Source organism: Varroa destructor, unplaced genomic scaffold, assembly GCF_002443255.2.
Source record: "Varroa destructor unplaced genomic scaffold, Vdes_3.0 BEIS01000005.1, whole genome shotgun sequence".
In the NCBI taxonomy this organism is placed as follows: domain Eukaryota; kingdom Metazoa; phylum Arthropoda; class Arachnida; order Mesostigmata; family Varroidae; genus Varroa; species Varroa destructor.
This window is the reverse complement of record NW_019211458.1, coordinates 23174852-23190914: the sequence shown is the minus strand read 5'-3', so window position 1 is coordinate 23190914 and position 16063 is coordinate 23174852. Positions and strand designations below refer to the sequence as shown.

At 40.7% G+C, this 16063-nt stretch overlaps 1 long non-coding RNA gene across 1 annotated transcript in view; it reads right to left on the bottom strand.

The window, feature by feature from the left end:
* Positions 1-4552: 4552 nt before the first annotated feature.
* The window catches only part of LOC147755439 (uncharacterized), a 176334-nt gene continuing 164823 nt past the window's right edge, over positions 4553-16063 (bottom strand). The window contains exon 3 of the long non-coding RNA XR_015328825.1: positions 4553-7355. This is a non-coding gene — a long non-coding RNA (uncharacterized LOC147755439). The remainder of the gene's footprint in view (positions 7356-16063) is intronic.

Here is a 16063-nt window from a genome sequence, read left to right as displayed (position 1 = left end):
ACTAAGCAGAAGAAAAAGTCAAGTCCTCCATCTGCGCACACACGGACGCGTGGGAGGTTCAAGCTGGCGTTAGCAGTACGCACACTGCATGCAAACGCATTCATTGTCCGTTACACCTCCTCATCATCCTCGACGTACCAGTGAACTTCACCACAAAGGCGTGCTGTCTTTAGATCTTTTCTGCTGCTACTTTTTGGTCAATCAAGGCTAGATCGTGATAGTAGTTTGTAAATTCCCATTCGCTAGTGTGTCACCCTTTCCGGTAAAGGTCCTTCCGCAAGCGTTACGTACATATTACTCCATGAATGTAATACGGGCTGCTTGAGAAAACTAGAAGGACAGGGGGGAAGTCACGAAACGAGGACATGTCCGCAAAGAGGTCCTTAAAATATCATCATTTCCTCACAGCCTTGGCTGCCTTCTTTAGCTTCCCTCTCTTTTTACCGCATAGCCCCCGCGCTACCCCAATCGCGACTAGTCTATTCCTTCCTCGTCCTGCGATGCAATATGGTAAAGGAAGCTATGGCAAAGATCGCAGGAACAATACTCTGTAGAATCCTGTAGCGAAACGATGACTTCGAATATCATCGCGGGTTTACCAGCTACTAGGCTACCTCCAAACGTGAGCTGCTTGCTCAAATAAGGCAGGCGACACCGACGAATGAACCTTGTACGAACGCTGTAAAGTACTAGCACAACTTTTGAGTTTGCCGACGGCAGACGGCTCCGTCCTCGAGGCATGCCGAATGTGAAGATCAGAAACCACCTCGCGGCCTACAACAAACAGAAGGAGAAAAAGAAAAAGAGCGAGAAAGTCGAGCTCAGATGGTATGCTCCATTAGGTGGCGTTCTGTATGAACTTCTGCTCATTTGGTGGCATCAACTGGAAACATTGGTCACAACAATATAAGTATAAATAACAGGGAAAAAGTACGTAACATCGTAGGTCTGACCTAGCAAAAGTAACTCACAGCGAGAATCCGTGGCGGCCAACCTCGTTGTTGCTCACTTGACGGTTACACACCGACCCAATGTGCACCGATTGATAGTCCTTACGCTACACAACTTACGCTCATTATGCCGCTGTATCGCAAACAGACCTTGTTCCTTCAATACACCCGCATAATTGTTTCTTCTTCTTCTTTCTATAATTTTGATCTATAACTGCTTCTCGGGCAAAGGACTGTCGCAGTGGCGTGACTGAGTTTTGCCCCATACCACCTAAATTCGCCCATGTGTTTCGTAAATCTTGCACGACCAGTAGCTCCCCTTTCTTCCAAGTCCTAGGCGGGCAGACTGCAGTTCTGTCTGACCTATCGTATTGTGTCCTTGAGCGATTTTGATATAGGCCCGTCGAGATACCCAGAGCAACTAATGAGTCTTTCAGCTTAAATCAAGTATGACGAGTGCACACATCGGGACAGAGAAACTTTGTAGACTCTGGGATCGGCAAGTTCTGGTTGGTTGTGAGACAGTGGTGCTTTGATATCGTGGAATTTCACCAAACGACAAATACTTCCTGGGAAAAAGCTTCGATGGTGTCATTTATCTCAAAATTGTGTACTAGGCCCTTGTGAACAGAAGTCGTGAATTTTCTCGCATCAACCCGTTGCATGTTAGCCCCATCGCACAAGGCCTTAGTCATATGAGGGTTTGCGCTACTTAGTGAATACGCGTTTTTGAACGTATGGAGCTTTATGTATCGTCATTTTTATGCTAACGGTCTGGAGAAAAACGATGAGAACAGCATATGTTATTTCCTCTGTAATATTCATTGTGCGTCTTTAGGCGTCTTTGCTGAATCGCTTTCACCAGTGCAGCTTTCGTGGGTTTAGATCACCGCCATAAGCCCTGGCGCTGTTCAATTGGCGACATCAAACTCTGTGTCGTAGTCAAAATGCAAAAAAGATAGTCTATATATGCCTGTTACGGTCGCTCGGTTGCAACCGTCACTGGCGTAATTTCTGTAATGGCCGTATCTGCGTAGCTACGGGCTATCGTGCACGCCTGGCAGCTAAGCGCTCGCGTGCTGCTCGAAGAGTACGCATGGCAAGAGACAGGCGAAAGAAAAAACTGTGGGGCATGACTGTGAATATGCATGTGTGTTCTCAGTATAAATTGCGTTTGCCCTTAGTAACAAGCAGCTTTACGTCAACGAGAAGCGAACGGGTCACAAACAACAAAATCCGATGTTGGAGGTATGTCATAAATGGCGATAGGAAAAGAAACATCAGCATCGAAGGTGCACTCCCAAATACGTATTAAGTATACTGCGTGCTAGATACGCATTACGCGTTTCCTACACGGCGCTTTACTTGTTTCCACTGAATTTCTCTAGAACAGTTTTCGCGATTGGCATTTATTTTCATGTCATTAAGACCAAGAAAACGCGAGATTGAAGAAAAGCAAATCAGAGAAATGGACCGATTAAAGCTGTCACTACTACGCATTCTACATACGACCGTCTTTTATCAACGGCTTGTACAGGTATCGAGCAGAGTGTCGCCGAAGTTATCCGAACCATGAAGGAAAGGAGCTCCTCGAATACGAAAATAGAATCAATAGATATGTGCTTAAGCATATAGAGAAGACGCAATAAAATATTCGCACAATTCATACGGATCACGACAGAGAATGGCACCGTTGCCAGGTCTCAGTTTGGATATAGATAGGAGCTTTATCAGAACATACATACACTGCCCTTTTTCTCCACCATGCGACCATTCTGCCATCCGTTAAGAAAGTTTGGAGAGTAAAGCATTACTCTCTCTGTATCCATTTCCGTATTGTAGTTTGAATAGATGCGTTTATCCGAACGTCAATGAAAACATACTTAACTGCGTTGATGCTTTTCTGGTTCGCCTGCTATTTATATACACTCAACGTGTTACGTTTTCGTTTCTCAGTTTGGCAGCTTGGCTCAGTTTAGCAGCTTACGGGCGTAATCAGGGCTATGGCGCTAATGTCCTGACAAGCTTCAATCAAACTCTAAGACAAATTGAAATCACCGGCCAACAGCAGTAACATAGGTTCTCGTTCGAAAGAAGTAAACGCCTGCATCCGCGTGAAACTATCGTGAACAGTATTTGCAGTTTATTAAATAACATTGCATTATACTTCACCGGACACGTAGTCTGTGTCGACATGGCCTTTTTAATGCTCAATGAGAATCCGTGAAATATACGTAACGATGGAAGAATTTAGAGAGAGACTAACCAAAAAAAAGCCCCGTGAACAAGGGCTCGAACATATACATTTTGTTTGTCACTATCGCAGACTACTTCCATAAAAAAGTGTGCTGTGGACATACATGGTCTGTGGGAAATCGAGAGTGGAAAATTAAATCGAGAGTGAAAAAGAAAGTAGGAAATCCACTGAGGGTGGAATATCGTACATCGCTTTCGATATGGGACTGCCAGTAAGCATTGTACGTGCGCAGTACTATTATTATAGGCTTTCACGGTATGCTCCGTCCTCTTCGGCAGGCGTGTTGGCAGCTTGGCGGTCGACCGAATGCTGCAGAAATGTTCGAGGCCATATTCTAAAGTATATGCACTATCGGCGCAACGTCTGTAGGCTGCCTTGGTTCATACGGAAGTTTAGTGAAACATTAGTAGCGCAGCCGAAGCGGTACGATGAGCTCAGCGTAGCAAATCCCATGGGGAACATTGAATGGTAGGGTGTGCGAGCACAGATAGATTAGAAAAGTACAAGACGTATTGGCTTGTATGTCCACCCTCTGTGCAGGTACAGTTGACAGGGCCTGCTACGTGGAGAAACGGGGAGAACGCCTTTTTAGTTAGGAACATCGTTTTACGTACGCAGTGTGGAAAAAGAGCATGAGGGAATTGGCATTTGTATAGGTGCATTGAACGACCACCACCTTGAATTTTCTGGCCCTTCACATTTCTCCCCGTCCTGAAGCATAAGAGTATTAATCACTTACCGCGCATTTGCTGGCAAATATCTTTAATTCATGCACTTCGCTCCGCCGTTCGAACTCCCTAAAATCGTGTTCTCCTCAAACGAGAAAAAAAACAGTGTTCTAACATACTATAAAAATGGTCCATGTTCAACGAGAAGATGACCGCGAACCTAAAACTGGCCGCGCTTATGAAACATAAGCTGCATTATAGGAGACTGTGTGTAGTGTTTGGATCAATGGTTGATGGCAGCAGCCCAATTCGTTGGGTTTCGGATTGATAGACAAAATTGGGCATGTTAGGTCTGTACGGGACGTACGCCTAGCCGTTGCTAGCTGAAAACAACATTGGCAAGGGTCATTGAATTTTTACTCCGACCAAGCAAAATTGCTGGAGACTACCGATTCAGGGGAAACGAGAACAGCAAATACCTAGCGTCATCAATACGCATATAGATTTCGCGGGCAGGAAGCCGGTGATATGGTTAGTCTGAGTCCACCTATTAGCAAGTCATTGTGGGAGCTATACACAATAGTAGAATAAAATTTGCGCGTAAACAAAACATGTTCTGAATGATGTTCATCGAATACTCACACAAAAGTGGCAATTATGTTTCAGGCGCTAACATGATATTTCGTTTAGGGTTTCGTATAAAGTGACTTCTTACGTGAAGTACACGATGAAGCCGGCAATACCTTCCAATATTAGATTTGTGTAGCTTACTCTAATACTTTCAGTCAAATCTATTGCTAACGGTATCTAAAAATGAACATAACCGGCTGCGTATGTTACCACTTGTGAAATAATAACGGTGCTTTAGCTTTTCTGGTAAACGGTAAAGCTATTCGAGTTAGGTCTTAACTATCTTGTCAAATGCAAACCTTCTTTTTTTTTAAAATCGCCTTTCAATATTCCTCAAGGGCGACAGACCTAGATCTATTAAACATCTTCTACCAGAGTTTTTTTTTCTATTTGCTAAAATCAAAGTAAAACACGTTTGACAAAGGCGTAAGCAAAATCGGTTTAATTTTTTTAGCTATCAAAAAATATACTGTATATCCGCACAATAAATACTACCACTCTCATTATATCGACCCTTGTAGATAAATGAATAAAACGATCAATAATTTGTTTTAAAATGCTAATCTAAGTTATGTGTAGTTTTTACCCTTTCGAGGCGACCTTTTTGTATATCAGTGTGTGATTTAAACGAAAAATATTTTCATTTCCATTTTTAACCAAAGTTGGCGCATGTACAAGCCTCACAGTCCACGGAGATACTTTCATTTATAGATCCATATCCACGGCAAGCAAGCGGTAATCCCGATCTTAATATTAGATTCTCTGTTTTCGACATTTTTATTTTAGCTGGCGGTGCCCGACAAAAAAGTCCGAGAGTTTTTGCTAGATGGTCCTTAAAAAAAAAAATGTCCACTTTCAACAACTTGTGCCTATTTGTTCTATTTATGTATTTTTATGCTCTTAAGTTATAGATCTTGATATGAAAAACTAACATGGTATATATGATTATGTACCTAAATTTGCACTTTCGTATTTAAAACGTCTTCTGAGGGGCAACATTTTAACGTGGTGTCCTATGTAAGGGTTATTTTTCCTATTACATTCAACAGGTCCTAAAAAATTAAGTCAAGATTATATATATATATATATATTCGCCTAAAATTTGAACTTCATGATGAAAAACTGACCTCCACTTCCTGACCCCCTATGCATGATTAAAAAGTGAATTGTAAGCGATTTTTACAACTGTTTCTTGTAAATTTATTATACATTTAAACTGTGAAATTGTAGCAGCTGAAGAAAATTACGTTTTGTGTAATTTTTTTTTCGATGGAAAATAAAACTTCCGCTAAGCAAAGTCTCTGTTTTTGATGATGATAAGTTCTGACAAACTATAACAGTGTTAGGTGAGATATAATAGCCAAAATGGGTTTTTGCTTTGATAACGGCAAAAAGCCATTCTTGTATTAATTTGTTATATATGTGAAAATAACGGTTTTTATGTGTTTCGAGGGCTTCCTGGCAAATTTCTGACAAATATCAATTCGAAGGTTGCAACGCCCGCTATAGTCTATATTGTGGTTATAGAGTATTTACCGAAAATGTGCTAGGAAGCTTTCCAAGCTAAAAACATTGTTTATTTAATTTTGTTTAAAAATTTTAGAAAAAAGCGTTCTTTACTGTGTTGCTTGTTACCAATCGATAGATTTCAAAAAACCGAAAGAGAATAGTACATGTGTCACCATAGCAAATATGGTTCTTTTCGCGTCAAACAGGCAAACGGCACATTATGGGATCTGCTCTCTCGCGTGCGACACTGGATATGAAAGTATTTTCCAATCTATTTTTTTAACCACCGCACCTTCCAATAAATACGGTCAATTTGAAAGTTAGCTATCATAGGATTCCTTGACGATGAATAAAAATGCAATACGTATCCCTATAATACGAAATAATATTTCAAAAGAAGCAAAAAGAGTATTTTTGATTTAATTATTATTATTAATTTGACAGCTTTCTTACTTTTATTATCCCGCGGCCAAGATTCCGCTGAGAAGTCTTTGCAAAAGCTATAATTTTACTGCGATTATTATAATACTAACCGATCGGAGGCTCTCAGTAAGCTGAATTGAAATCTAATGCATGCTCATATAGCCAAGTGTCAGTCTTCGTGGGTGCCAAAAATGCTTTCTAAAGATCACAAATTCAATTTGGCCTTCCATTTAGCAGCGGTTGTTCCCACGGCGGGTCGGTAAATCTCAACGAGCTGAACGAAAGTGCTATGCATATCCCTATACTTTTCCAAATTAAAAACCTTGGGGTGAGAAGGCCAAAAAACCCAATACCGCATTTATTATCTTTCATGCGGTAAAATACGTTTCAAGCACTTTTTTAAGCTAATGCTTTATTTAAGACATCCTAGAAATAGAGTCCGTAGACCATATTGCCATATTTTATGCGATAGAAGTGCGTCATGAGTGCTTTCTTGACCATAAGCTTTGCTTAGGACAGCCCAGAAATAGAGTCAGAAATAGGTCATATCGCGTTTGTCATTTTTCATGCGGTACAAATGTGTTTTGAGTGCTTTTCTAATTGAAAGCTTTGCTTAGGACATCATAAAAGCAACGTCGATAAGCAGCCGATTCTATCAACCGCAACAACAACTGAAAGTCGGCCGATTCTACTTCCTGAGATGTCGGCCAATGGCCGACCTTAGTACGTACGCCGTTGCGACATCAGTTATTAACCCACTCTATTGGCGTACGTTGTTGGGGTGTCGGTTGGTCACTGGCTTTGTTTACCTACGTCGTTACGATGCCGGCCCATGCCCGACCGTATTCACCTGCGTTCCAGAAACGAAGACAGTTTACATGCTTTCCTCGCGCATCGGCCGACCATATCTGCGTGCATCTTGGAAACCAATGACGGATGAGACAAAACCTAGAGTTAGTAAGTTCAGTTTGTATTTTATTCTAAAAATTCGCTACAAACAAATTGAGCTTACGTTTTGATATGCTAAATTCAATAAAACGGTTTTAAAGACTGAGGGGTTTTATACAGTGCGGAATAGGAACAAGGCAAAAGACCCTACTGATGATTAGGTAGGGTGGCATCGTGTAACGTGTTAGTGTGATCGTCACTGTAAATATTAGTATACTTGCAAATCGTTATAAATCTGCCTTCTGCGTGTCGCAGAAATAATACAATGCAAAATGTTCGTAGGGGAAGGTTGCGATGCAAAAAAAGCTTTGTAACAAGATTCAGCCAAGACAATGCACTGCCGTAAAAGCGACCCAGTAATTACGGCTCTGTCGGGGCAATTTTTGCTCTTTAAACTTGACCGGGTTCATACCCTTCTACATGCTCTCAAATATCGTATTCCAGATTAGAATCATCGTACTTATTTTTTTCTGAATTTGGTTTTTTATTGAATTATCGCGATTTATTACAATGACAGTAACCACAATAAAGACACCCCTTCAGATAATAGCTTGATTCTTACGAAATTTATTTACAATTTCAGTGGTAAAACTTATTAACTTATATTATTAGTATTAATCTAAAATAACATGCTTCGACTTCGAAGAATTATTGAAGTTTTGTGTGTTCTAGCGCAGATAACCTTTTCCATTTCACGTTTTCATTTTTTATGGGTCATACATAGCTTAGGTTCCTCTGGCCTTTGCAGGCATTCAAATAGCGAACTAGGTAAGTTTGATCTAATCGCTCCTTTGTCAGCTCTACATTAACGTACGTCCATCCCCACTGACCTCACTGTTTAGTCGATACTTAACTTTCTTTTGTGGCTGGTTCCTCCCTTCGCAGCGTCGGTCGACTTGATCTGCGTTTACCTTTTGTGTCGCCTTTCGTAAAGTCGCCGCCTCGCTTTGCCCCGGCCTTTCTTTCTTTCCATTTATCATGGCCATCATTTATACGCCTGCACCAGCCGGTTGTCTTGGTCTTTGATTATCAGGCCAAGTCCAGTCTTTGCAACCTATGACCGCTTACCGTAGAAAGGATGGGGGGTGGCTGTAGCTTATAGGGTCGCCTGTTTGGCTAATAAGCCGTTTCTTTCTCTCTCTCTCTCTCTCTCTCTCTCTCTCTCTCTATATATATATATATATATATATATATATATATACGTGAGAGCTTCACATATTATGTGATCCCTTTTATTGCTGTTACTGTACATTTCGCTAGGTGCGAGGTCATTTTATCGTGCGGTGATACCGAATAGGCAGGCAAATTCAGAGCAAACGCTTTAGTTAAGCTTCCTAAAATGATTCGCTAGTCAGCCATCTAGACCATTGCGAGAGTCATCGCGTCTGCATGCTTAGCAGGCAACAGTGATTCGTCAGGGTTGGGCAATTCTACCGAAACAGCCTGAAAACAACGAGGAGAAGATACGACCTCTTGACCGCCTCTTCAACCGTGCGCACGCGCCAACACATATGCCCACACATAAAACAAGACAAAAACATAGATTTATATATATATAGAAATACAAGGAAAAAGCTTGTTCGGCTTACCTGAAGGTACGACTTACTATTAGTAGAACAGTATCTAAAAGCAAGCGTAGAAATGAAAACTTGAAGATTTGAATGAACCAAAGTTACGGCCCGCTCTTTTTGTACCTAAGTTGAGGCCTCCAATAGTTAGGTTCTTTTGGTTAAGTGGTATCATATATTGAATTGAAAACCAAGCAGTCAAACCTTGGTCCCTACACCGTATGTTAGATGAGTGCAATTAAAAAGTTCCCTTCTAAAGGGGTTTTAAACCGGTTTGTTCACTAGACGACCCAATAGCTCATTGTTTCTTCACCGCTTGAAATTCTCGCCGTCGCTATGGTCAAGATGATTATGGCAGAAGCAAAACCGTTTCTCAAAATTGTTCTGCTTTAAAAAAGCAGCGAGCTGGCGAAGTGGCCTCTGATTAGCCGCCAGAGATTTCTGAGAGGAGTCAGAAAAGTGCTGGAACATTAAACGCACCGCAGGCACAGTCTACACGTATGGGCTGAGTGGTATACGCCTCACGCTTAGTGAACTTAACTATGGGCTGATGGTCAGTAGACATACAGGCTCTCGCGGGTTCTTGTCTTAATTCACTACATACGTTTCTTCTATATCACTCCGTAACTTCATGTTTGATCTAACCTTGTTCTCGCTTTGTTTTTTTTAAAGGTACCTTGTCTGCTTTCGACAAGCCGTACTCAAGATCAATGAGACATAATAATGGTGTACTGATTCAGAGAAGAGGACATGAATGTAGCTTCGTATGCTGGAACTAATTCGTGCTTTCTGAGCGCGCATACGCGTGCCATGCTGGTAGACATCAAAGCTGTGATCACTATATTTACTTAGACACGAATTATGAATAGATTATCAAATTAGACGGAATAGAAATGGGAATACTATCTCTAGTAGGAACTGTCGATACCGAGTGCAGACCAGATGTCGCTATGCGCGTTCAATTATTTTTAACGTAAAAAAAAAACGTTGAAGTACACGGTACCAAGAGAAGTGTTTGTTTTTTTTTCTGTGCTAAAATAGTGTACAGTTGAAGTGATAATGGCTATAGATATATTGATGAACATTTACTTGATTTGAACAAGATGCGCATTCTCAAAATACTCATTAATAATCATGAAAAACATTTTTCTTATGATCGGATGTGTTTGCTATTTTAACGTTAGCGCACGCAGCGGTACTTAAAATAGTAATTTTTACTATTCACAGATGATTGTAGCCTGCTTAAAGTACATAGGCATATATCGAAACGTCATCCTTGTCGTAATCGCTCCCGTCATACGTACACATAAACTGTTTTCACGATAGGCCTATTTTGCTACAAAATAAGATTAAAAAAGGTGTTAATATTGGCGTTTGACGAAACGGAATCTTACATAGCTAAGGCTTGTCAACGAGCCGGTAATAACAGTTAATTCTGCCCTATATATAGATCATTTAAAAACATGTATACAACAACGAATCGCAGGGCGTGTTGAAGCACTATCGCTGTAAAACAATAAATATATTTTGATAGTCGCAATTATTTTAACATATAGCGCTTTTTTCAATTGCACTTTAAATTGAAACTCGAAACAACTCATAATTTTACCCCTCTCAATGGGACAGAGCAGGGATTGATTAGCCAACCGTCGCCTATCAGATAAGGCTTATCTGAAGCTCTCGTTTCACTTAGTGGTTTTTTATTGGAAATGTTCCTGATAAGTGTATTTTAAAGAAGATATAGGTACGAAGCGAAATTATTTAAATATACAATAATATATTGTGTAATAAAAAAACACTGTGGCCTAAATGACTGGTATGGTGCGTTGCTATAGCAACCACGAAAGTACCACTACTGCTAGTTTTTTTTGGCAACCCTGGTAAGTTGCGACTATAGCGCTTTGTTGCTACGTCGCTTCATAGGTCTGTTAGGGAAAAAAACAAGTTTAGCAAGACGCGTCTGATTGAATGCCTAAGAGTTTAGGTGCCGGACGTAGAAAAAAATGCAAAGAGGTGGGACGCAGGCATTCAATGATATGTAGATTAAACATCGCCTGTTGTTAAAGCTGCCATGTTGGAGCACACAAGACAGCGTGTTCGTCATTCAATGCAAAAGCGTTTACCAGGAAGTAACGTTTCGAAAGCGGCATGCAAACACGATATTTAGCTAAATTTTGTCAATAACTAGGTAAGAATAACAATAGATAGTCTATCTATCCACAAAGTGACGGAAACCAGCAAATCAGTGGCGGGTGCCCGTTTTTTTTCTATACTATTACTGTTATTGGTGGCTATGTACAAAATTAGTATTTCTACACCACGCTAAACTTGGACGTAAATGCATAGGCTTTCTAGGCACTTTACCCTAAAACTCCATAGAGCCTCTACCATAGTCAGGTTTCGAGCCAAGGACGCCCGTTTTTTTATTCATGTTAACAGTTTTTTTTTTACACATTTTGGCATCTCCATAGTGTGGAAGATACGATCGCTTTGTTTAAGATGTGCGGATGTAGACCGAATTTTTGGAAACTGAAAAAAATTGCTGGTTGATGTATTGTTCGTATCTCCAAGCATGCTGGAACATAACCCGAGGTCAGGGCTGATTATGGAACTGATTAGTGGAGCAGGTTGTAAACGGCAGCTGGCAATTTTTTAGCCATGGCTTTATTAAACTGTGTGAAGTTGCCTCGGTTGATGTTGATAACAACGACTCCCCATATCAAGGTGCTTGTATCGAATAATGTCAATAAAACATTTGCCTAGTCCGTTTTAGATTGCATTATGTGTAATTATACCTATCGTTCGATAAAAGATAAAGAGCGTTTAGATAGGGCATCGCAGAGGCTCTGAATGAACGTTGCATCCGAGCACGGGGTCGAATATAATAGGTTGCAAGTGAGATTTGCGCAATACCAGATTCAGAGACTGGCAAGGCGAACGATCTTTATACAGAGTCACCAAGTAAATCCGTTCATGCATCCCGTTTTCAAGGACGTTTATATAGCATATTTTTTTTTGTTTAAAATCAAGTAATTATGCTGGTAAGTATTCATATCATGGACGCAAGCAGAAAAGTCTCCGTGGTCATCGTATTTACTTTAATGCAAATGCTGTTAACACATGTCCCACAAGGGCGCCCTCTACCGAAATGAAAAGTGCCCAACAGACCTTGTCTTTGTCTGTGTCTGTTAATTACCTGTAATATTAAACTCTAATTAACGCTATCCCCTTTCGTGTGTGAGCGAATAGATCTTTGTTTAAATTACAATTAGTTACAAATTGTTTTACAGGCGGTTCTTATAACGCTCTTCTCAGTCTATCGTCTCAAAATAGAAAAGTAGTCATTCACAGTCACCTAGAACAGTTATGTTGATTAAATTGAACGTTAAATCGATGTTATGCCTTGTTAGTTCTGTTAGTGACGAAGTCGATAGTTTCGTTACAGATCCAACCATTGAGGATATTGACGGCATACTCTGTAAGATAGAATACCCTTTTCATTAATGGAAACAAAAATCAACGCAGCTTCTATAGTCGGAGCACTGCAACGATGATTGGAGGGTTCCGGTCGCACCTCTTAATGGTAATCTCATCTTTGTTAAAGAGAATGGTCGTTTCAATTGAACGTCATCTGTAATGTTTTTATTTTCTGTAAATTTCGGCTTGTTCTGCTATGTTCCCTATGACGATTACTGCCACGACTTGATTCAGCCGACTAGTTCAACGGTTCAAAAACGATGATATCTTCTGGAACTTCGAAAGCTTCGGAAAATATCCTAGATGCATGTTCAGTGGTACAGAACCGCTAATTATTACACAAAGCTGGGTCACTAAGAGAACAACATCCTATTTTCGAGACAGGCGGGACGACTCTTTGGAGAGTTATTAAAAACTGTTTGGTTAAAATCACAGGAAAATAATTTGAATGTTTGGTATCCACGGCAAACGCTTCATATGGGCACTGTGTGAAATTTTATCGTTAACCAAATTTCCTTCTATACGAATAGCTTATGCTGGTCAGAATTTTCAAGCGCACCGAGATCAACTAAAATCAATACACTCTAGCGTACTCCACTATAACAGTAGTAAATACTGTATGCCCTAAAATGGTACTGTGGAGTTCACGTTTTTGGGCGCAATGTTGCATTTGAATACCGGCTTGACCCCCACCCCCCGCCGCCCACCGTCCGCATGGCTGATAGACCCTTCGGCTGTCTCAAGTACACAATCTAATCGATGTCTCTTGTTAATGAATCTTAATCTTTTGCGCCACAGTAAAAAGTTCGCCGGTAAATTGCAAATTTGTTGACGGGCAGTTCTGCCACAAATAGGTAAAAGAGGACAAAAACCCAAGAGTGGAAGGGTAACCTGAAAAAAAAAGTGCAGATGCCAATAGTATAAAACGCAAGAACTTGTGCATAAAAAATAACATCTGGGATCTAACACCTTTTCAGTTCATTAGAGGCCTAGCAAGGAAAAGAAAGACGTCGCTGGAGCAACACATATGAAGAATAGGTGGCTACCAGACCAATCCCGCGCACTTTACAGCTAAGCCTTTCATGGAACGGAAGCTGTGAAGCATTCTTTGCCGAAAAGCGCCATCTAATGTGCGATTAACGTATGTTACTTAAAAAAAATCCAATGTCCTTTTTTTTAAATGCTAATTATACCAGAAGATTATTAATATAAATGCTGTTATATTGATAGAGAATTTTAACGGGTTAGCCAACCTCTTTGTGCTATATCTCTTATGCAAAAAGGTCGGTAGCTAATTCGTTGTTATTGTTACCTGTACAAAGCTGGTTATCGAGGCCCAACTGCAGACTAAACGCGTCTGTTCAGAGGCGCGAATTTGGCTCGTTTACGATATACTGCACCTTAGTGTATCTACTGCGAATTCAAGAATCTCAATGTAGGATCTTTTCTTGATGCCGCTTGGACTATAAGACAGATGATTCGGTATTATTCGGCGTACACATGTGTAGAGCATAAGGTTTAAATGTGCACTACTACGCCACAAAATACTCCGATCGAACGGTGTTTCCGCTACTTGAAAAGCGCGCTTGATCCGCGGCAAAGTTCATGCTATAGAACCATTATATATGATACGAATATCAAGCTTTCTTCTATCTTTGTCATATACCGATTGTTCACCGTAGCTGTTGTTTCTGTATGTACATGCAATCGTGCAAAAACGATCACTCTGGCGCCCACATTCTACTGCATGTTGACTCGACCAGGGCGACCTAATTAGCGAAGCACACGGTTCAGATATTTATCTGGAACTTTAGATCTAAACTATGCCACATCGCAACTATAGGTAAACAAAATAGTTGGTATAATTGTAACCGTAGAGTGAAGATGATTCTTCTTGTGATTATATTCAAACGCCTATATTTTTATGTTAACAGAAAAATGTTAATTGGCAAGCCTGCCCTCTCGATATATACAATCCACTTTGTACGATGCATGCCATCTCACAGAACCCACCTGAACTAGAATGAGGCGAGTAGGGAAAAAATACGGTACATATTTTTCAGCATAATTGACTGATTTAACTATAAAATGGCTAAGAGTAACGATAATTTTTAATTTACATATCATTGGTGGTCAGCCGCCAATGGATTGCAATGGAAATCTATTGAAAGAGCATCATACGTAAAGGATCTTAATTGTTCCATAGTTGCTAGCGGATAACAAGACAAAAAAAAGCTTATCGTTTTGCATACAGAGGGGAATGCTGATGAAGTAAGCTCTCTCGTTCTATACCAGTAGATAACAAGCAAACAAACGAACGAGGGACTTTCGCAAGACATCTTCTCGCTTATAGCTAAACACAAATTTGATAATCGAAAGACCCAAATTCATCCGGAGCTTCGTTGAAATGTTAGGTTTCCGGTGTCGGATGTTAGATTGACAGTAGCTGCCTCATTATAATTGGGGCTAAGCAGTGAATACATATTCATATAGTATCTATGGTTTCTCTATGCAAGCCGCATTATTCCTGCAACCACCCAAGCTCTAAATCACTATTTCCCATGCCTTACTGGCCCAGCTCAGTGTTACCATAGAGCTTCATAATCACAACGGTTAAGCCAGAATTCTACTAGAGCACTTAGAGAAAGGAAAACGCATATGTTTGATTTCCAGGCTTGCTTCATTCTTCTCTGCCCGCTTCAACCTTTTTGGCCCTTACCATGGCACCGGAATACCAAGGACTACTACTTTGTAGTGCCCGGCTTCCCACTGTAGCTTACATTGCTCCGCATCCTCCTTTATTTTTCAGTCTCCGAAAGTTTAGCTGCTTACCAGACCCATGAAAGACTAACACTGTAAACGTTTGTGAAATCAAAAGGCTGCAGTCGGATGCCCAACTAACCCACCAGCGATAAAAGAGAGAGGCAGAAGGTGATGAACTGCTCACCAGAGGGCGTTATTCTCTCGTCTGACACTTGCCATCATCTCGTGCTAACAGAGATGTACGGCGAAAGCTCCGGACTCTGTTCTCCTGGTCCTTGACTTTCGAACTCCTTTACAGCTACCACCCAAGGACGTTTGCTAATTTCATTTTCTTTTAAATGGCCGGTTGGTTAGTCTCTGTTACGCCTATCATAAACGTTCCGTCCCCGGGTCTTTGACCTCTCCTATCTGCCGAGTTATGTTCTAGTCTTATTTTCTCTCGCTGTTCATCCTGATACATTAATTATTCTTCATGATAGATTTCGCCCAGTCGATTCTCCTTCGTGCTCTTTCGTTTGCTCTTTTTGTTATTGGGCTAATGCAGAGCAATTCCTACAATCTTCAATTTCTTTACCCGTTTGCTCACTCTCTTCGAATTACACATACCTCGTTAGTTCGCGAGCCACGCACCCCAGAAACTGGTTTTCTATCGGCCTCTATCCATTTCCTCCTTGGGGAAATCGCATGTTTTCTACTAATTTTTTTTTAAAGCAAGTTTTGAGGATTCTGGAGCCTATGTGGATTAAACGCTGCCTAGTATTTATTACCTTTCGCAATAGCTAAGGTTCTCGCTGTTTCATCAAAGTGTATTCCAACATACTAAACTCATTCAACATATATATGCACACACACACCATTACCAGTGTACAT